The following is a 22717-nucleotide window of genomic DNA, read 5'->3' as shown; positions in this document are numbered from 1 at the left end:
TATACCTTAGAGCTCATATTTATAGGCAGATTAAATAGCATCAAACAATGGAAACACATATTCCTTGACATTTAATGACAGTTCTTCGTGGCATTAACCTATATTTGAACGGCCTTTGAGCGGGCAAAGTTATTGCTTGCTCTCCCTCCTCAACCTTCCAATAATCAGGTGACTTCTCAAGCATAGAAAGCATCCAGCTCATAAATCACAAGGACAAGAGCTCACTCTCTGCCTTAAGCTAAGCCACCTTGTGGAACAAAAGCACTGGAGATCATCATATAGCAGTGGTCTCAATTCTTGCACGGTTATTAATTCTTCCAGGACAAGTCATTTCCAGCACTACCTTTGTTGGAGTAAGACTTAGACATCCAACATTGGCTGTCTGTAAGGACACAAAGAAGGGTGTGACTCTGGGTGGAGTGTGTTCCAGGTAGGAAATTAGCACTGTTGAATTTTCTTAGAATTAGACATAGTGACTGCCTACTAGTGTAATATGGGCTCAAGAAGCATTATAGACTAAAACTGAAAAAAAATCACTTTCAATTGGCATGATTAGTAATTCTTTAAAAGTATAAACTCTGAGGAACTATGATTAAAATATGTCAGACTATCAATATTCTATTGCAAGGCACAAAAAGATTAATATGTGTTTGGATCCTAGAAGGGATCTCAGAAATATCCAAACTTTCTGCATTATCACAGGGAGTTAAAAGGGGAAACTAGGGCTCAGAAAAATCAGGGGTTTTTTTTCCCCCCTGAGGTCAGTGATGTGAGCCAGGGTTGAACTTAAGCTCTTTAGTATTAGTTCAGTCACCTGTAACCCATAGCATACTGATGTTTTGGATGCAAGTCAATTATTACAAAATTCAAAATGGCATTTTTATTTACTGTGTCTTATATCTCACACTTCTAGGCAATTTATATAGCATAAAAGAAAGCACTTCTTGACATTCATTTCTTTAGCAAATAATTAATGACTTCATGTTTTATAATATAAACTCAGCACAGAGATACAGATTGAACTCATGAATTACATACCTTGTTATTGAGGGATTAATAGATCTCCTCATCTATATTTTAAATAGATTACAAACTTCCTTTTCACCTGGACCTGAGCAAAGACCATTTTTAGTCATGATAAACAATGACACAAATGTTTCTGGCTCTGTCTTCAAGAGTTTGTAAATATTTTGCAGGAAGTTGTGAGAATACTTGATGGTGGCTATGAGCATCTTAAAAAGTAAACCACTTCCACATTGGAATTTCATGTTTACTTTAGTGTCTTGGAATCTGACCAAACAAGGGGCTTACTTTTCTTTTCTTGGGTTCACCTCTCTAACTGGATAAAAGGGAATTTCTAATGACTTACCACATGGGACTAATTTCAAATTTTGTAAGCAGTGAGTACATATAAGGAATGGAAAAGCATTTGAAAAAAGAAATGACTCAGTAGAATTATAAATAAATGTTTATATAGATAAAGGAAAATATTGGGAATTTCCTAGCCATTTGGAAGGCTATATTAATTAATATGAGTACTGCACTGTAGAGAGATGAATAAAGACAAATTGTAAAATGGTATTTTTTTTAAATTTAGGCCACCAGGAAATACTTGTAAGCATCACAAAATTGCCACTGTTAGCAGTCAGAACTCAATGCTTCCTTCCTTGTCCTGAAACAACATTCTATTTGCGAGGATGACACAGTGTTTTGAAATGAGTAGAAGGCTTACATCATTTCTGGAACCCTTCAGTTTGACCAACACACTTTGTTTATCTGAGCTTTAGTTTCTTCATCGTCCAAGTGGGAAAATAATGGGCTGCATAGAGATGCTAAGAGGATCAACTAATATAGTGTCTGTAACAGGGAGAAGTACATGAAAATTCAGCCCTTTAACAATAGGTATTGTTATTGTCACCATCTTTAGTTACTCTATTAAATAACTAGAATGCACCATAGCACAATTCTTATGTAAGGTGAGGACTTCCAAATAGAGCATAAATTTCTTGAGGTCAGAGCTTATTCTTTTAATCCCACATCATCTAGGATATCTCTTTCACTTCCCTCTCAGAGACAAGTCTCATTTAAGTGAATTGTCTTTCCTGCCCTTCTTGATAGGGATGCTCTCCCAGAAGGGCCAAGGGGGTTTTAGAAAGCATTTGGGCTTATACATTACCAGGTCTCTGCAGTTTAATTTTAGCCACAAGTGTTGATAGAAAAGATCACAGGGTTCAGGCCACTTTTCAGTGGAAGTGAAACTGGAAAATGGCATGAGGCCAAAAGTAAGGCTCTTCATAAGTAGTGTATGGGGACACAGGCTTCAGCACTTAAAGTGGCCACCGTCCTTCTTGGTACAGGCATTGCAGAATACGTTCTCATTTCTCACAGGACCAGGAGGGTCCTGCTTTAGTGAAGCAGAATTGCCTTTTCAAGACACCAAGCTCAGCAGAAGGGAATGCACCTCAAATAACCTTGTTCACAGAGTATCTGCTTTTGGGCTCATGGTCCTTATAGTCCTTCTCTATTTGCTATTGACACACTGTCAGAAACCAGTTCTTGATAACAAAGAAACAATGAGTTTTGTTTAGAGCAGTGATGTATATGAAATTCTATCAATTGGACCCTCTCTAGAATGTGGTCTTGTCCCTCCAAAGGAGGACTGCGCAAGAAGAAAAAATTGTGTACTGTGATGAAGATAGCATATTTTTACATTTTCTCTATGGAGTAGATACTATAGGTCCTGAAATAGATTTTGGGATCTGTTTGTCTTATTTGTAATAATATACTTCTAATAAAAGTCAGTAGCCTATTATAGCTCATAACTCAAATGTTCTGAATTATAACTGACATAAATTCACTATGATACAGATTCTCTTTCCTGCTCTTTTATGTTTGTGAGGACCCACGAACCAGAACTTCCACTTTGAGTTTCCCAAATAACTTTTAAATTCTTGCAAGTGTTTTCAGTTCATTTGAGAATCCATGACCCACCCAGATTTGTAGTTGCTTAATACATTATTTTCCCCTTATACCTTTTGAACATCGTACTGTGAATTTCTGCACTTGGCTCTTGTAATTATTGTAATTAGATATTGCTTTCATAGTGTCTACATATTCAAGTGATAACAAGAAAATACGTCTCAAACTGATTAAGTCACTTATCGAAGACATCAGGAATAGGAAGTAACAGCAACTGCATTTGGACACAGCTTGTCCAGTTACAGATTCTGTCCTTTCAACTTCTGACCTTTAGTAAGATTTCAGAGGGGTAACCATTGACCAAAGTCCTCAATTGCCCTTCTTGTCACTGAAGAAGTAACCTGAGACTTTTGACCAGTAACAAGAGCTGAGCATACAGATATGTGGGACATCTGGACCCAGCCAACCTTGAGAACTGAAGCCAGAGCTTCTTATAATCTCCCGTAATCAGGTCCAGCTTATCCCAGCTTCCCAGGGAATTGCTTACTCTCATCAGAGTAGTAGCTGCCCAAAATAGCAGTTCATCTTTTAGCGAGTGCAAGTGGGAATACATTAATTAGTCCATGAGAGCAGAGAAGAACAACACTGGGGAAGTTACCCATGTGCCATTATTATCCTACTTCTTGTCACTATCTTCAGTATCCTCCTCCCTAATATGTGTCTGACAGACTTACACTGGGAGCTTTAAGACAATCTAGAATTCTCAAGCTTTCAGAAGGAAAATGTACAAATGCTACCAGTCTTGCCTTTCTAGAGTAACACTGTGCCAGAAAATTTTTTGTAAACTTCAAAGTGCTGCATCAAGAGCTTGTGCCATTGCTTTAAAAATATGAACAGGGCATTTCTTGATGATCTTTGAAGAATCAATTGTGGTTCCTTCCCACGATGCTAATTTATGTTAAATTACTATTTTTACTGTGTCAATACAATATTTTCCCCTTATCCATGAGGGATATATTCTTAAAATGCCAGGTAATGTCTGAAACCTCAAATATCATCAAATTATATTCTATCTATCTATCATCTATCTATCTTTCTATGTATCTATGTATGTATCATGTATCTATCTATCTATGTATCTATCTATCATGTATCTATCTATCATCTATCTATTCTTATACATAATATCTATGCAAAGTTTAATTTTTAAACTAAACCTAATAGTATATTAATAACAATAGTAGTAAAACAAAACAATTATAACAACATGTTTGTAATAAACGTTGTTTGAAGGTAGTCTCTCTCTTACACACACACACACTTAGTAGAGACAAAAGTATGATTCATATCCTGAATGGGACATAGTGGGATGGGTGGAGCAGGATAGCACAAGATTTCATGAAACAACACTACTACAAGGAAATGGCATGCAATTCATGAGTTATGAATTATTTAGGTCTGGAATTTTCCATTTAACCTTTATAGAACTCAACTCATTATGGTAAGAATAACTGTGGAAAGTGAAATAGGTAATGGAGCAGTACTAGTTCTTTAAAAGAGCATTTTAGTCAGCAAGGGCTGCTTTGACAGAAGACCCCAGGCTGGGTAATGTAAGCAGTAGATATTTATTTCACACAGCTCTGGAAGCTGGAATCCGAGATCCAAGGTGCCAACAGATTCAGTTCCTGGTGAAGCCTCTCATCCTGACTTGCACATGGCTGACTTTTTACCATTTTCTCACATAGGGGGGAGGAGAGAGAGAGAGAACTCTTGCTCTTTTCTTGGAAATGACAATCATGGGGTTCCCACCATTATGACTTTCACTAACCCTAATTGCCTCCCATAGGCCCTAGCTCCAAGTACCATTACATTAAGGGTTAAGGTTTTAAATATAAATTTATGAGGGACACAAACATGCAAATCATAACAAATAGTATATGATTTGTGGCAAAAGCTTTTGCTTACATAACAAGATCCTATCTAGTCTGTAAATTAAAGAGGAGGCAGTGTAGAATGGTTAATTCTAAATATTCACAGGAGCATGAAATGTTTGATTTGATGTTTTCTAAAGCCTAAATTCATACTTTAGAATCAGAGTGGTCAGAAATCTAGTTTTTATTCCTGGCTACAGCGTGTACCAACTGTGTTACTTTGGACAGGTTTCCCCACCTCTTTGGAGGGACTCAAACTGAGCAAATCTGGGGCAACTTGCATATCAATATAAATGATGAGAGGAAAGGATTATAGCTCATTGAGTAAAATAGGAATCTATGTGTCCTCAGTGAAATAAATGAATAGTGAGAAGATGGGTACTTCAAAATTACAGTAACCTAACACATTTTTAGGTTTAATGATTGTTTTAAAAGTCATTTGACATCTGTGACAGTTAACTGATTGTGTCAACTTGAATAAGAAACACCCAGTTAAATGGAGAAGACCCACCCCAGCGCGGCTTGTCACATGAATGGTTTAAAGGAGAAACAAAGAAGGAAGGTTCACTTCTGTTTCTTCAGAGGAACTTGTCTTCATCTCCACCTGGGACATCATCTCCTGGCTTCCGGCTCCAAATCTTCAGCCCCCAGCGCAGGACCTTCAGCCTCTAGCATGGCCCTTTGGCCTGCTGATATGAACTCACATGGGACACTACACTGAGCTCCATGCCTTTGGATTTTCAGCTCACAGACAGCCCTTTTGCATTCTTCCACACCTGACTCTGTGGATGGCCCTTGTAAGCCAGTCTTGTAAATTTTTATATATTTGTATATCTTACATTAAACCTGTTTCTCTAGTGAGCCCTGGCAAAACCACAGAAAGAATTAATTTTGTTAAGAAATATCAGTGAATGCTAAATCTAGAATCTGAAAATAAGATGTGGAATAGGATTTTGCATAGTGTCAAAGAATCTGCTCTCAAAATATTTTTAATTGCGAAGTTCAAAGAAGTGATAAAAATCCTGGCCAACACCAATGAATCAAAATGAATAGCACCAATAATGATACAGGTTGGCACCATGTGCCAGCAGATGTGAAGCAGTAAGATCACAGATCACAGTACCAATGATGTGATATTCCAGCCCAAAAGTATGACCTGGATCTCATCATGGGCAAAGACAAGACATACTAAACAGAGAGGCATTCTATATGACAATTGGTCTGTCTTCTTCAAAAATGTCAGGTTCGAGAAAGTTAAGGAAAGGACGAAGGAACAGGTCTAACATAAAGAGATGTATGGGGCATGAAGATCTGAGTGAGGTGTGACACTGGACTAGATTGTGTTGTCATCAGCTTAAATATCACATGATTTCTCTCATAGAAGGAATCCAAATTATAGCTAAAGAGCAAAGCAAAAGATAGAAAGCAGGGAGGCAGAACTTCTTCAAGTGGGAAGGGCATTGACAGACAGAAGGGGAGTGACAGCAAAAAGGAAATGGGATAAAAAAGGAATTAAGATGTGTTATTCATACCTTAAGGATGCGCTCCACACAAGGAACATAAACATTACGTACTGCAAGCACATGCTAATAAAAATAACAATTAAAACAAAAAGGATGGGTCTTAAGACAGTTTGTGGAAAATTGAACAGGACATCTGAGTCAATGGAGGTACAGAAATTCTTCTTGTAACCCTGTAACTTTGCAACTTTGAAATTCTCTCCCATAAAATGTAAAAAAAAAAAAATGAAAATAAACTTGAATTATGGAAATAATTATTTTGTAAATGTTTTTGGAACTGAAACTTGGGGAAGCTTGTCATTATTATTATTCAGAACGATGGACGACCTCACTGTATTCTTGGTAGACTAACGCCAGTGCCAGAGGAAAAAAAATCTCAACACTCAAAAGAACCTGTTGCTTTGATCTTCTTAATCACAGTGTAATTTGGAGGAGGCTGGAAAGTAAATGGACTTTTATTCAATCATGTACGTGGTACATTTAATTATAGGCATTATTTAGGGGATACATAAAAGCATTCTAGTGGTATCTTTTGTGTTTCTCCCATGATAAGAACAAGGGAATTGTTATTTATAGGAAGGAGTGGATATATTTTTTTCAGGAGATAATGCAGTTTAGGTCCTCTGTGTGTTTTAGTGTTTCTCAGGGCTGATTAAAGCCTTGCACTTGGATTGGAAAGCTAATGCTCATCTGTCTAATGAATGTCCTTTCATTGCATGAACTTAAGTAGAAGTTAAAGGCATGCCAGGATTACACAAAGACAGGTGGTCCTGTGAGAACGACTGGGGAAATGTTCATAGGAAAAGCCTTGGCATTCAGCGATCAAGGAGCAATTTCAGAAGTGTTGCAAATTAGATTTCCTCATGCCTTAAGCTAGAAAATTTAATATTATTTCTTTGAAATATATCTATTTTCCTCATCATTTTATGCCATTTACCTAAAGTAGGAAAAATAAATGGATGAATTGAAATTTGAGTGAATGAACAGTGATGAATGATTGAAATGACTTACTGTCTCCTCTTAGAGATGATCAATTCTAAACTCTCTTAAGTTTTCAACTTTGTGAAAACAAAGGGTAAAATTCATAGTCCAATCCAGTTTGCTGTTTATTTTTGTAAATAAAGTTTTATTGGAACACAGCCATTACTAATTGCCTATGGCTGTTTTTATGATATACCAGAGTAGAATGCTTGCAACATAGACTGTGCTACTCATTCACGATGTTTACTATCTGGCTATTTTTACCCCTGTTCTAGAGTATAATCAGTGCTTAGTATTTGATGGTGGCAACCACAAAAGAAAGAATCTGCTGAGGTTTGCTCCCAGGATATGATTCATAATCATGATTTCAACTACTTAGAGCCCTTTGGTGACAGCTCATTAATATGAATCTTCCTGATCACTGTTCTCCTCTGTGTTAGGAAAACAGGAGTCTCTTCTCTTATAAAGCAACTAATTTGACCCAGGAAACTGTGAACAATGCATTACAGGAAGTGGAGAGAGAAATGTGGGACACTTACAGGACTACCCCAAGTGTTGCAGAAGAGAAAATGAGCAGTGTTATTCAGAATGTAGTCAATGCACCCTGACACTGGTCCTGTGAGCACCTTGGTACCTGAGGAGGTCCCTCCACATGCCATCCAGCACAGCTGCCAAAAGAGGGAGACATGCTTCTTCCTTTCACCTCCCGGGCTCCAATTGGCAGTTTCCATTGGCAAAGGTTAACAAAAGCCCCATTAGCAAAGGGCTGTGAGCCAGGCATTGTGTAGGCTGCTAGCTTGAGGACGAAGAAGTAGAAACAGTGACTGGAAAGCTGAGACAACCAGAGCTATCTGTCTAATGTTCTTAGGTAACTAACTTTACTTTAAAGTGCATAGTCTATAAGGAGAGCTTTGGAGCTAGTGATGGTAATGATGATAAGAAAGGTACCAGAGAAAAGATGGGATGAGAACAAAAGCTATACATAATCCTGAGAGATGTGAAAGAGTATAATACAATAAGAGGGTTTTCTTATACTTTGTTTGAAAATATATGCTGGAAAGAGAGGTGCACTAATTATCAAAAGTAGAGTGATAAATTTGGACAGAGAGAAAAAATTTTGCCAAATGCAAAAAGGGAGAGCAGAAACAGACCTCATTACAAAATCCTGGGCAGAATATTCTTCACTGGGAGAGTCAGAGTCTGACCATCTAAGCTAAGTATCTGCAAAAGGAACCCCAGAGAGGTTTTAATTTGAATGATGCTTCAGACTGATTAGCAACAATTCCCTGTAGATCTGAGTTACAAAGGATTTTGAGCAACCTTCAGATTACTGTAAAAAAGCATCACATTTGACTTGTGTTTGTCCCTCTCAAAGGAATGGCACAGTGTTTTATAGGTTTGCTGCTGTGATTATTAATAATATATTTTAGGGTTTCCTATAATTCAGGAATTTCTGAAGACAGTGGAAGGAGTTTTTGAGAATAAATGCCATGATTAGATGAATCTTCAACACATAACCCTTTTTGTTAGTGCATATTAGTTATACAGAATAATAGGTTTTATTTCAGCTCATTGGTGCATATATATATATTCACACACACACATATATACTCACACACACCATTTTTTGATCATTATTTATTCCTCCATTACTTCCCTTCCCCTCTCTCTGCTTCTCTGATCCTCTTTCTCTTTTCTAATAATCTCCCTTTTATTTTCACATCAGGTCTTCTCTTCCCTCTAGATTTCACATATGAGAGCAAACATGTGGTACTTGTCTTTGTGAGCTGGGCTTGTTTTGCTTAACATGGTGTTCTCCAATTCCACTTATTTTTCTGCAAATGACATGATCTTGTTCTTCTTCACAATCAATACTGACGAGGATTCAGGGAAAAACTTTCCCTCGTACACTGCCAGTGGGAATGTAAATTAGCACAGCCAGCATGGAAATCAGTATGGAGATCCTACAAAAAACTAAAAATACAGAGTTGTATAGAAAAAAAGGGTCTACAATGGACCTGTCACTTTTGTCTCTGAATTTTCTTTAAACAGTGAAAACATGGATAAGAATGTCTAAGGGAATAATTTTTGGTCAGAGTAACTCAGGCAGACTTCTGTAGATTACATGTTGCCTCAGTTTTGCAGGGTCTTGCCTGCGCTAGATGTGTTACTTTAAGTCACTGTTGAAATATTTTTGGGGTTTAGGAGGTACAAATTTTCATGCAAAAACTACATGAGAATGAAATATATATTTAATTTTTTATATTCAATTTTTACCTTGTTTTAACTTTTGGGATTGTGGATGGGAAAACAAAACTAATGCAATTAGAAGTATCATCTCAAGCTTTCTTCCCAGGGTGGATTTTAGAGTACCAGACATCCTATAGTGTGATGTGAGGGATGATCTTACTTGGTATTTACTATATCTGCCACCGGTGTTTTCTTGCATATACAAGTCTCCTTTCGGTCTCTAGAGTAAAGCAACTGATTCTACGTCCTGTTGAGATGTGAACAATCTCTAGGAAGCTATCAAGGAGAAAGAGAGAGAAACTATTTCATTCCATCTGGCTTCTTCTTATCTTCTTATCACCATCCTGGAGCTCAACTGTTGGACAAAACTCACATCTTCACAGCTCTGCTTCCTTATTTCTGTCTTGGCAGGCCCATAGGGATCATCATTTTCTCTTCTTTTCTTTTTTTTTTTTTTACTGGCAATCGAACTCAGGACCTTACACTTGCCAGGCAGACGCTGTGCCACTGAGCTATACCATGGTAGGACTGTCATTTTCTACCACAGCAACTAATGAGCAATGACTATTGGAATGGGGATAGGGAAAAGAGTAAATGTAAAGGTGAGAAAGTCTTTATTTCAATAATATTCTCACTATAATTGCTTCTGTATTTACTCAGAAATAGCCCTTAATTATTGAAGCTTCATGTGTTAATGCAGGAATGAGCAACATGTTGCAAGTCAGACTTGTGTGAGTTCTACAGATCTCCCCAAGAAAAGTTTTTCTCAAGTAGGTGTTTGTTTTATTATGTGTTGCTTTGGTTCCCTTTCCACAAAAGGGAAATTTAAACAAATGAAGAAATTAGCTTTATATTCTCATGCTATAATTGAGAGACCAAATACCCCAACCCAGCCCCAATGTCACATAACTAATTCACAGCAGAGCCAGTCAAAAACTAGGGCTTTTTTATGAAGTTGAAATATCACCTTTGGAACATGTTTCTCAAAGTACAGTGAACATGGAAGAAATGGAAGCAATTACTTGAACTAACATTTCATAAAAGGAGATACAGAAAAAGCCAGCAATGTGTCATTAACCAGCAGATAAATCAACATCACTACTCTACAGAGCAATACACATTAAAACTAACATGTGAAACTACTCCATGCTCACTAGTACAGGGAAAATACAAATACTGTAAATACCAAGAGTTAGAGAATGTGTCAAAAAATTACAACTCTTATCACTGCTAGTGGAAATAAAAAGCTCTTTGGCAGATGTCTTACTTTTCTCTCGTTGCTGAGACAACATACCCAATATCCAAAATTAAGGAAGGAAAGGTTTATTTAGCTCACAGTTTGTGCAGGTTTCAGTCTGTAATCAGTTGGCTCCAAGGCAGGGTGGCATGGCACAGGGGCAATAGTTCAAGGTGGCAGAAGACAGCAAAAGCAACAAGAGAAAAAGTGGGGGAGAGCAAGCCTCTTTTCCTCCCTTAAATTGTGTGCAAGCTACCGCCGCCCTCCATAGCATTCACACTATCTCTCTGCCTTCCCCTCACACAGGATGCAGATGTTTACAAAGTGAGGACCCTGGCTGCCTGCTGAGTTGCTTAGTTAAGCTTCTAAACTTTTCAAGTTGACACAATGTATGAACCATTACAACAGATCATATAAGTTTAAATATATGCTTATCATATGACTCTCAGATAGTAGCATGAGAGAAAAAAAAACAGATGTCCACAAAAGCTAATATAAGAATCTATTGAGAGCCCAGTAAACTATACTTATACACTTATGTACACAACCACATTCTGTGTAATCCCATTTGTGTGATGATCAATGCCAGGAAATCATAACCTGTAAACACAGAATCAGAAAGCAGGTTCTTATGAGAAGCAATTGACAACTAGAAAGGAACAGTAGGGAAATTTCTTAGGAGGAAATTGTTCTACACTTTGGGCTTTTGATGGTGACCACCAGGTGTCTTCAAATGAGTCAAAATCTTATCAAATTCAGCACTTAGGACTGTACATTTTATACAAATCATACATACTATATTAATGATACTGTGAATGAGGTAATATAACAGTATTTAATTAAAGTTCCTGAAATAATGTTGGAGACTCAGAGATATGGTTTCTTTAACTGACTAATCAAATATTCTAGCCAGGTAAGTCCTGGTAGAGCCAAAGGACCTGCCTGGTAATAAACATTCTCAGGTATTTCTCACATGAGTGTTCAGACAACCATACATTAAGAATTACTGCTTTTTTTTTTTTTTTTTTTCCGGTCGGGGAATCAAACTCATGATTTTGCGCTTGCCAGGCAGGCGCTGTGCCGCTGAGCTAAATCTCCAGCCCCGACTACTGCTTCTTAATTTGCTGACTGGATACATCTTTTAGAATATTTTTCTCTACATTTCAACATTAATACTCACTCAAACAAGACTGTGTGCTATAGTGTTAATATCTAGATTGGTTTTTTTTAGGGTTGATAATTATGTCTGATTATGTGAACTTTCATAAAATATTGAAAAGCTTTAACTAAAATACTGGTAGGAATCTACACTCTCTTTGGGAGCAGATATATCTTTAGGCTCAAACCTGTGCACTTGTCCTGCATAGAATATATTGTTTTGGTTTCACACTGTTGAATTTCAAATGAAAAGTGCAAATGAAAATATATAGCTGTATAGGTACAATGCCTGTAAAGAATGTAGTCCAAAACAGATGCTCAATAAACAGACTGGACTTGAATGAGAATAGGTAGTTTGGAAAAACAGTAATAAATAAAGCCAGTACATTAGAGTGCAAGAGTTTAAGAAAAGCTTCTTCATTGAAAATGAATGAAATTACTTGAGATTTTCCTTTTTCCTGCTGCACTGTGAGTCTGGTGCAGTAGAGCTACTTTTTATTCCAATTTCAATATTTACTTTGAAAAGCAAATGTAGATTATCCCCATTTTACAGATGAGGCAATTTGAGCTTGAAGTGGTTAAGTGGCTAAGATTAAATGGATGTTGCACTGGTCAGATTTTTTTTTTCAAGTTTGTGAGAAAGAAATGAACAACCAAAACTATTTCAGGGTTTTTACCCACAAACATTTATTATTTTATGGGTCAGTTTTCAATCTGTTTCATCTGTCTTTATGTTACAGGATCCAGGGTACACAAGAAGACCTCATTTAGGAGGTGCTGTCCTCATAGGAGACGTCCAAAGTCAGCGGCTCAATGACTTAGTCTCTTTTGAACGTATTATCAACTGTCTTCCTGCTGGCAATGAACAGGATGTCCAACCTCCCTACAGGTAACAAGGGAGACAACACCCAGGAAGAACATAATACAACCTATCAAACTCTGAATCTAATCAAAATTTAAATTCAGATTTTCCTAGTTTTAGGTCTTTTATACATCTACTTAGATCATTCATTCATTAACTAACTTATTAATTCAATAATTATAGCAGCCAGGAACACAGTGCCTGCCTGTCAAACTCAAGGTCCTGAGTTTGATTTCCAGTACTCACACATCCCCAAAAATTCTAAAATCATTAGTAGCGTGTACTGACTAAGAAGATGTAACTTCAGCCTGGAATAAACTGACTGCAAACCTCGGCTTCTTCAGCTATTCACTATGGAATGGGTAAAATTATATTCTACCTGACAAGTAAGCTGCAGATTCTAAATGTGATCTTGGATATCATGATGTATACAGACCCAGCTTGTGGGTGTGTGAGGATTTGCATCCATGACCTGGACAAATGTAACCCTGCTTGTTGTTTTCTTTATCTTTCTAGCATTTTCCTGGTTTTAATGCACCCCAAACTCTAAGATTATGAAAGTTAAGAAAATGTTACATAAATAATTTTGTAAGCTTGTTTTATTTTGAAGACACTGAGCAGTCAGGGCGTGGTAGAGCACAGCTGCAATCCCAGCACTCAGAAGCCTGAGGCAGGAGAATTGGTAAGAGTTCAAGGTCAGACTGGGCTACAAAGTGAGTTCAAGGCCAGTTTGAACTGCATAGTGAGACCCAGTCTCAAAAAGATAAAAAAACCAAAACTGACAAAAACTGCCATCTATTAGAATTATCACTTTCATATAAACATAAAATAAAGAATATATTTGAAATGCTTCAGGATGCAGAAAAATATTAAAAATCAGCATGAAATAATGTCATGTTATTGCTTTAAAATATTGTTTCAAGCTGGGAGTGCTAGTTCTCATGAGATCATAAACACTATTCACATAGGTGCGATGATGAGTCCTGGATTTAAATTCTTAATACTTTCTCATTCAGTTTTGAATACTACTGGAAACCTGAGAGAAGCCATAATGTTGTGTATGTCTAATTAAACTTCTCTCACACTTATGTCTAGAAAGCAAGCAGTTTCGATGTCTGGCTAGATTACAAACAAGTATCCAGAAGGGTGCTAGTTTGAGGCTTCATTTTCCCAAATTGAGCAGCAGGAATATATCTAAGATGGAAGCCTCTGAGACCTGAATAAAGTGGAATAAGGTGATCTGAGGTCCTGAAGTTTTGAAGAGTGTCTTGCTGGAATAAAAAATGAAAGCAGCTACCCATTAACAATGGTGACTGAGGTTGTTCTTTGATCTTATAAAATTAATTTAAAATTCTTTTTATTTCACATCTACTGTCTGCCATACATTATTTGATGTTCTGGGATTGTGACACTGCTGAGAACAAGAATCTGGCCTTGTAGGTTCCAGGGAAGGGCCAATAGCCTCTGCTGAGCACTAGTACTCGCGCTTGGCCTCTGGACTCTTTCAATTCATGAAATAAAGCAGCACCCGATAACCACAAATGAACAGCTCCCCTTTCTTTTTTGTTAAACCAACAAAGAAGTTAGAGGAATGCCACTACTTCCCTATAACCAATGCTGCTGATTGCAATCCTACACGATGATGCAACACATGGCCACGTATGAATCGGATCCTGCCTGTCTTCTGCTAAGAGTCCCTCCTTTAGCAATTCTGTACGCTGGTATGCAATGCTCCCTAGAACTGATCCGTTGAGCAAACTCCCACAGTACACTCAGTATACATTAGTCTTTTTTTCAGGCCCTTCAATTGACCAACCTCTTTCATGTCTCAGGATCCTTCTCTCTACCTGTGCAACTCTCCTCTACAGCTGTGTGTCTTCTCATCCTTCAGAGCTGTCTTTCTTGATTCCACCTAAGATATTAAACTGACTATTTTCTTACACCAATCTGTACTTTTCAAAATTTCATTGTACTTATTACTGCTTGAAAATGCATTGCTTGTGTGCTTGTGTGTTTGATATGTCTCAGTTTTTATAACATACACTTGAAAGGAACAGAGATATTTTATGATTTGCCGATTACTGTAGGCTGACAACACAGTGTTATGAGCCTTGACCTACCTCCATTTACATCCTATTGTGTGCTTTGTTCATTCCCGAAGAGTCCCACCACCTCAGTTTTGTGTCTTGAAGTCAGTATGAGGATTAAAAAGCATGTGGTATGGATTCAGCAATAACTCACATGGATAATAACCATGTGGATCTACACAAAAGAATCAGATAGCACCTTGTGCAGTGAGATAAATGTGCATTGTCTGGATCCAGTCTTCTGGAAAATTCCTAAGACAAAAATCTTGGGATTCAGTAAAAAAAGAATGAAGTTGGGGCATTCCAGGAATGGACTATATCCTGCAGAGAAACCCAGGACTAAATTATGCTCATTGATCACAGGGAAAAGGCATGATGTGAGCTGTCATGAATCCAGAAAAATTCAGTTGAGCAGCCTTGTCCCTAACTCCACTATCTTCGCTATCATCACGGTAATGACCTACTGTGGTAACATTACTGAAAGCTTTGTCAATGCTAGTGACTGAGCTACAGATGTTAAACAGATCACTTCATTTAATTCCACAGTGATTTTATGCAACAGGCCTTATCTGTATCCCCATTTTAAAGATAGGAAAACAGAGACTTGGAGAATATACTTGTGTGGCTAAGCTATTAAGAGGTGCAGCAAGAGTGTGAAATTAGGAGACTAATACAACACTCATACTCTTAATGGCTGCACTTTCTTTAAGACAAGTTTTGCTCAGTAGTCCTGACGACAACATCAGGCTCCATGTCCAGGCTTGTTAACTCAATGTCTAACTAGATAGGAGTATTAGGTCCCTACTTCATGTCTTGGGCTTCTCAAGATAGGCTCAGTGACTGGAGAGGGCTGGTCGAGGCAGAGCTAATCTGTGAGGCATGAGGATGCAGTTGCTGCAACCGGAGGTGACACAGAGACTGATATGCTCAGGAGGCAATGGCAAATGTCCTTGGGGCTGAGGAAGTCCCTGCCTCTGAGGCACCTGGTTTCTTCCTCTTAGCATTCTGACCCTTAAGAATTTGTTCCTTACATAGACTTGAAGTTTGTCTCCCTGTATTTTTTAGGCATTGACTGTGAGAAGTAAGTTTCATTGCATTTCAGGCGAACCATTGTCTCGCTTTCTTAGTCCACTTTGAAGTTAGTGTTGGTGAAGAGAGTCCCCTCATCCATTCAGTGTTAACGATTTTGGATTAATGTTTCACTTGTTCAAAGCACTTTCACTGCATTCGTTCATTTGATTCTTTCAGCAGCTCTGTTAGAGGGCAGGCATTATTACTGCCACTTTCTAGCAGAACATTGCAGCCCAGGGATGCACAAAAGCTGGTACAAGGGAGAACAGTCAGGAAGCAGCAGAGTGGAAGATTGCGCTCCTTCCCAGTCCTCCAGGCCTTCCAGAGTGATTATTTCAAGGCTGTTTCATCCTTATCTTCTCTCTGGTGGCTCATTCGTACCTGGTGGGACTTGCCCCCAATCTGATGTGACAGAGTCGTTTGAGACGCGGAGGGAGAGCTTCTTCTCATACACACACCGCCGATGATGTCTAAACCTGACCTGGTTAGGTTGACGGTGCCAGATCATAATTTCTAAGGAAAATGGCAGACTAATGAAAAAGGTCATAAATATTATCAAATACAAGGCCTGACGTTTGCCAAGCACAATTGTTTCATCATAAAAGTCTCAGCTTTTTGGAGCCTTTCATTTAAGCCTCTGTAAGACATTCTGCCTCCTCACTGAGGAGGTGGAGGAAAGGAAAGAATAAGGCAGTGTGTCTATGTGTGCAGCGGGGCGGGGGTGAGGGGTGGAGGTGGCAGATGAGAGGAGGAAGACCAAAGGGGACATTCCTGAGGTTTCAGGAGTAAATTGAGCTCCTAATTCTTTGTGACCAGTGGAAGGATTAAGAGTTCAAAAGGGCAGGTCATACAAGGGCAGGGGCCAGGCTGGGTCTTGCAGGGATGTGACCCAGGAAATGCTGCTAGACTGGGGCCCCCATACCTTCCTCAGCAAGCCTCCAATTAGGATTTAATGGTCAAATGTGGAATGCATTAGGACATCTCAGCAGAAAGTCTGTGTTCAAAGGAGCCGGATCTTTTTGGCTAAGTAGAAAAACATTCCTCCATGGTCAGTTTCCTCCTGAACCTTGCTAATTCTGGGGCCTCATCGGCAGCAATGCTTTTCAAAGCATCGTGTGTAAGTGGCCTGGGCGTAAGCTCCCTATTTTCCTGGAAGATGACAGGAACAAAAAGGAGTAGGCCTACAGCCTCCCTTTGGTATTTGCTACAATGTAAAGGATAGGAAGGATTGTTTGACACAGTACTCTTTGTGTTTGTAGATCCCATTAATGGTTATTCAACTGAGGAAGCGTAGATAGAAAATGCACATGTGTTAGGACTAAGGTACATATCCAAGGTAGAGTTAAAATGCATGTGTACCTCTGTGTGTGTGCCCACTGCATTTATTTGTATTTTTCTTAAAGTTTGTACTTATTCTCTGCCTTGCCATGAAGAAATTCAAGCAGCTTGCTCAGGGTACGTTTTATGTGTATGCATGCATGTTTATACGAGTGTAAGTGCTTAATATGCAAATAAGCATATAAATATGTGGATCAGTGTATACTTTATATGTTTGAATGTGACTGCAGATATGGACTTGGGAGAGTGTTTAACAGGTTGAAAGGTCAGGGCCAGGCACATGCGCATATGAAAATGTGTGTGCATGTATGTACCCTCAAGTATCGCTGGGTGATACATTCTGCATGTGTTGCTTTTTGTGAAAATGAATGCTAAATTGCATCAAGTGTGTATGCATGGAAATGAGTTTAAAGTATATGTTTAAAGTGTGTGTGGAAGGGTGCGTATGGCACTTTTGCAATCTTTGCATTTGTGTGTAAATATGTGCTAATGTGTGAATAATCTACGAATCCACCATCAATTTGGATATGCATATGTTTGATGATGGCTAATGGATGAATATGTGGAAGTCACGAATGTGTGTCTCTAGCATGGACTGAATAGGGATGGGATTGTGGAGAACATGAACAGTTTGGGGCCCATGAGACTGTGAATCTGGGTAACAAGATAGACAGTGTGCTCATGTCTGTGCTTCTGGCTTTCCTAGCCTGCAGTACGAAAGGCTGCCTGCCTCAAACTTCACCTTAGAGCATCACTGTCTTGTTCTGATCTGCCCCAAATTCTTTTTTGGAGTTTGAAAGAAATAACACAAGAAAATGTGCTCCATTTCCTCCTGTGGTTAGTAGGTAGTGTTTGTGTACATAAAAACACACAGGCAGATGCACTACACACTAACATTTTTTTAGTACAAGCAAGTGATCAAACAGCTTTTACACAGAGCACTTGAGTTCTATTGTATCACATATGGGGGCTCCGCTCTGGATTTAGAGTGACAAGCTCATCCTGGTTTGTCTGGGACTTTCCTGGTTTTAGCTGAAAATCCCACATTCCAGGAACCTCCTCAGTCTTGTATAGATTGAGTTTGTTTGACTCTTAACTGAATTAGTTGGTTATAGATTGTAGAATAGGGAAATTGGGCATGAGCTATGTGCAGTGAAGTGACACAGAGCCAAGATTTGTATTTTTTCCCCTACAGAGGGAAATTGTGCTGAATCCTATCCGAAAACTATTTTTCATGTGTAAATTACTGGCTTCTTAAACACAGCATAGAGGATAGAAGCATGAAAATTCACAGTTGTCTGGATCTCTCTTAGAATTCCAGTGTCCTTCTCCAGACACGTGACCATGGCCAATTTAGTTAAGCTTCCCAAGACTTAAGTTTCTTATTTGTAAAGTGAATATATTTCACAGGTTTATTTTACACATTAAATGAGAACATACAGATGCAAAGCATTAAATTTACTGCCTTGCATCTGGTATGCATTCAATAAATGGTACATCATTATTATTCACATATTCTTACAATATATTTATTGAGCAATAACTACATAAAAGATGTCTGCTGGAAGCTGAAAACATAAGTATGCAGAAAACATTGGTGTTCCCCTCAGAAATCTTTAGTGTGGGCAATATTAGCTATACTTAATAGAAATAAACATTTCTAGGTGTAATGAATTTTAATAATGGAATATGTCCATGCTACCACAAAGGGTCAAAGTTATATACTCCTGGCAATTTTTAACTACAAGTTCACATCATTTTTCAAAAGCTACAGCTGTTCCTTGAGTAATTGTTGTGAGCCTGGCCAGTGGGCTAGAAGCCAGAGGACACTCCACAGAGTGAGGCAACCCTTCCATGGAAAGATTGCCTCTGAAAAATGAGGAAGGACAGATGGTCACAGATTGTTTTGGAACCTGACTCAAGTACCAGACATGCAGGAGAAGGCTGAAGAGAGATGTGGGGAGGAAGAAGAAGCAGGATTTGCAGCCAGTGCAGCAAGAACAATGACTAGTTCATAGTGCAAGAAGCAAGCCTGTGCTCTGAGGAGCTAAAAATACTTTGCAGCTGGTGCTTTGTTCTGTGGTAAGCGCTGGGAATAGAGAAATCTGGGGTCCCTCTCATTACCATGTTCACAGTGGCATTGGAGAGAGATATTTATAATACAAAGTGAGTCATCTTTTAACTAAAGTGTAGACACTGGAAAAAACTAACATCTTGAGAGTTGTAGAGGCTTGTCAGACTCAAGAGAGCAACTTGAATTTGTTTTAGAGGAGTAGTCACTAGGTAGAAAATTGGGGACATATTAGTGATTGGTAGTTTGGGAATGGAGATCTGGTTATGCATATGACATTGTAGAGAGTGGGAATAACATGTCCACACACAAGGACTCAGAAAGAAAGAGATGTGCTAGGAGAAATTAGTAATCTCTAAATGGCCAGAATAGAAACTCTGGGATACCAGAACCCCTTTCCAGACTGGGAGTTCTAGAGGACAGTGTATAAGATGCGTATTTCCCCAGTGCTATCCTTGTGTTCCCAGGCCTAAGTGAGTGTCCCCTTTGTAAATAAAGGCATAATGTGGAAAGTGGGTGAGCTTTGGGAACTAATTTAGCCTGCTGAGGATTTGCCCTTTATCCTGAAGATAACGAAAACCCACCAAAAATTTCAAAGAGAGATATGACACAATCCAAATTTGTGTTTCAGAAATATGATTCAATTTGGTTGTATTTGTTTTTGTTTTTCCTTTTACAATTTTAAATTGACAACCTTTTATTGTGTCTTTTTTAATTTTAAGGAAAAATGAACAAAAACAAATTTACAAATACAAAGGCATAAACAAGAGAGCACGAAAACAGTAAAAGCAATACAGAATTTCAAGCAAGGTGGTAGGAAACTAACCACGGTTGGAGTGTTACATATTGTTATCTTCAAATTGGTTACTTGGTCATAGATGCAGAAATGGAGAGACAAACCTGGAGGCAGAGAGACAAATTAGATGTCTGCAGGTGTCTGGACATGCACCCGGGAAGCCGGTAGGCAGCCAGTGCAGGGCCGTGGAACACAGCGTCTGCTGTGTTGCCCTATAGCAATGGACTCTGACAACCCCTCAGTCCTTCGTCTCCTTCACATGCCACATTGTTCCATTCCCCCCAGCTTAAGGGCTTGTGTAGAGATCTAGGAAAGAGCCATTGGGCTTCTGAGCACATCTGACTCATTCACATGATGACACTAATGCGAAAGCAGTGTGTGATCATAAGGGAAAAATGAATGAAACACTGGAGCTTACAACAGCATATCTGGTTCTATTTCCTTTTCTATGTAGAAGAACCTGAGCTGTCACTTACCCCAGTTTCACATGATACCTACACAAAATGGGTGCAAGATTACGATACTGTGGGGATTTACTGAGGATAATATATCTGAGAATCTCTTTGATGTCTTCAAACAATCACACAATCACTAGAAATTGATTATGCAGAGACACTAGCAAGGAGATAATTTTGACGGTTTCCAAGTGGGAAGAAATTTCCCTGATTTTCAGATCACCAGCTAGATGGAGGGCATTCTCTTTAAACTTTTGTCCTCAGGGCTCTTGAATTGTCTGTCTTCCACAGTTTCACTTCTGAAGGAACTCTCTCTCAGAATGGTGCATTAAAGGTGAATTAAGAAAGAAGGCTAGCGGGCTGATTTCTCCATGTCAGTACTGACTGGGTCCTTTCCTGAAGGGTAACTTCTGGAAGGGGCCTCCTGAGTAGCCTGATGACTACTGCCTGTGAGGACACAGACTATAAAATGCTGGACAAAACCCTTCTATTTACTGTTCCACCCATGTGGGTGACCCTATGTCCTTCAGCACATGTTTTATTTCAATTAACATTTCACAATCCCTCTGTCCCCATTTTTCTTAGACTATCCAAGCACTGGTTTTCTCTCATCCCAGTAGCTCATGGAACATATGAGGCCCCACTAAAGTGAGCACACATATGTCCTTGATTAACAAGAGAGACAAACGGCAGCAAGGGCTGTGGACAGAGTTTAGATGCATGAAGCATTTTAAAACGCACTGAAAATAGAAAGGTTTTGTCCAGAATTTGGGGTTTTTTGATTAATGATGAATGGATGGATTGTACAGAAACAAGGTGTGCTATGGCCACCTCTCTCCTTGACAGATTGGGGAATCAGCATCTCAGTGTAACAAAAGCATCCTATTTGGGTGAAACTTGAAGTTCACTGGGTACCACTGCTTGCAAGATGACGTCTTTCAGCTCACATTTGTAAAAAGCACCATTTTAAGTTTTACATTCTTCAGTAAAGGCTGGACCTTTAATTAAAAGGCCAGATCTCTAGGTTCCAAGAAAGGAGGGATTGATAAATTCATTCATTCTTCTTTCATTTATTCATTCAATAGACATTCATTGTGAATGTTTATTATAAATTTGAGATTTCTGTTATGCAACAGAAAGTGTCAAATGAGAAAGATGGATATTCTGAATGTTAACATAAATACACCTCTAAAGTGGCAAAGTATGGTAAATTTAGAAGGGAAATGGGAACTATCATCTAGTCTTAAATAGCAGGAAATGCTTCATTAGTGACATATGGGCAAAAATATAAAGAATGAGTCAAAGGATGGGCCCAGAAGATGGGAATTAGCAAGGTGTCTCAGGCAGCGGGAACAGATTGGATGAGGGCTCTGCAGTCAGGAGGAAATGAGGCCACTGCGGCTGGGATGAGGGTGTAAGAACTGTAGAGTGGGACAAGCCACACTGGGAAGTTTGCTCTTTGAGAACCAGCAGGAAACAATTTAACTGTGGGAAGTGGGAGTTATAAGATTGTGTGTGCAATTTTAGAAGATTCCTTTGTCAGCAGGAGAGATGGTGAATCAGGTGGGAGAGCAAGGACTGAAGCAGAGAGACTAATAAAGGGGGACAGTTGATATGGCTCAAACCTAGAAGGACAATATCATAGACTAGGGTGGAGACCAGAGGTATGGACAAAAGTGACCAGATTGCAGGGAATAAATGTAATATAATATGACAGGCACTGCAGTGAAGGTGAGCACCAGTTCCTAAAGTGCACCAACAGAGATGGGAGCTTCACAGATTAGAAAAACAAGCTTAGGGAAATGTGCTTCCTCTGGCTGAGTCTAGCAAGCCAGTGAGAAAGAAATTCAGGCTGTACCTGCTCACCCGCCTTCCATCCTGGAATTTCACTATAGTTCTGCTGTACACTTCACTTCTAGCCCCGGCTCCTGCTTCAAGGGTTTTGCGGTCTCTATGGCTACAACAGTCCCACATTTTATTAAGGCCCAAAGCAGTACTCAGTGTTCTCATGCACACAATCTAACACACATGTCTGTTTCAA

General features: G+C 38.8%; 1 long non-coding RNA gene across 1 annotated transcript in view; it reads left to right on the top strand.

Moving 5' to 3' along the window:
- Nucleotides 1-22717, top strand: part of LOC102005678 — a 68869-nt gene that overhangs the window by 23265 nt on the left and 22887 nt on the right. The window contains exon 2 of the long non-coding RNA XR_263077.1: nucleotides 12737-12885. This is a non-coding gene — a long non-coding RNA (uncharacterized LOC102005678). The remainder of the gene's footprint in view (nucleotides 1-12736; nucleotides 12886-22717) is intronic.

This window comes from Chinchilla lanigera, unplaced genomic scaffold (genome assembly GCF_000276665.1).
Source record: "Chinchilla lanigera isolate Chin_1 unplaced genomic scaffold, ChiLan1.0 scaffold00060, whole genome shotgun sequence".
Lineage (NCBI taxonomy): Eukaryota > Metazoa > Chordata > Mammalia > Rodentia > Chinchillidae > Chinchilla > Chinchilla lanigera.
The sequence above is the reverse complement of the archived record's forward strand: the minus strand, read 5'-3'. Positions and strand labels throughout refer to the sequence as shown.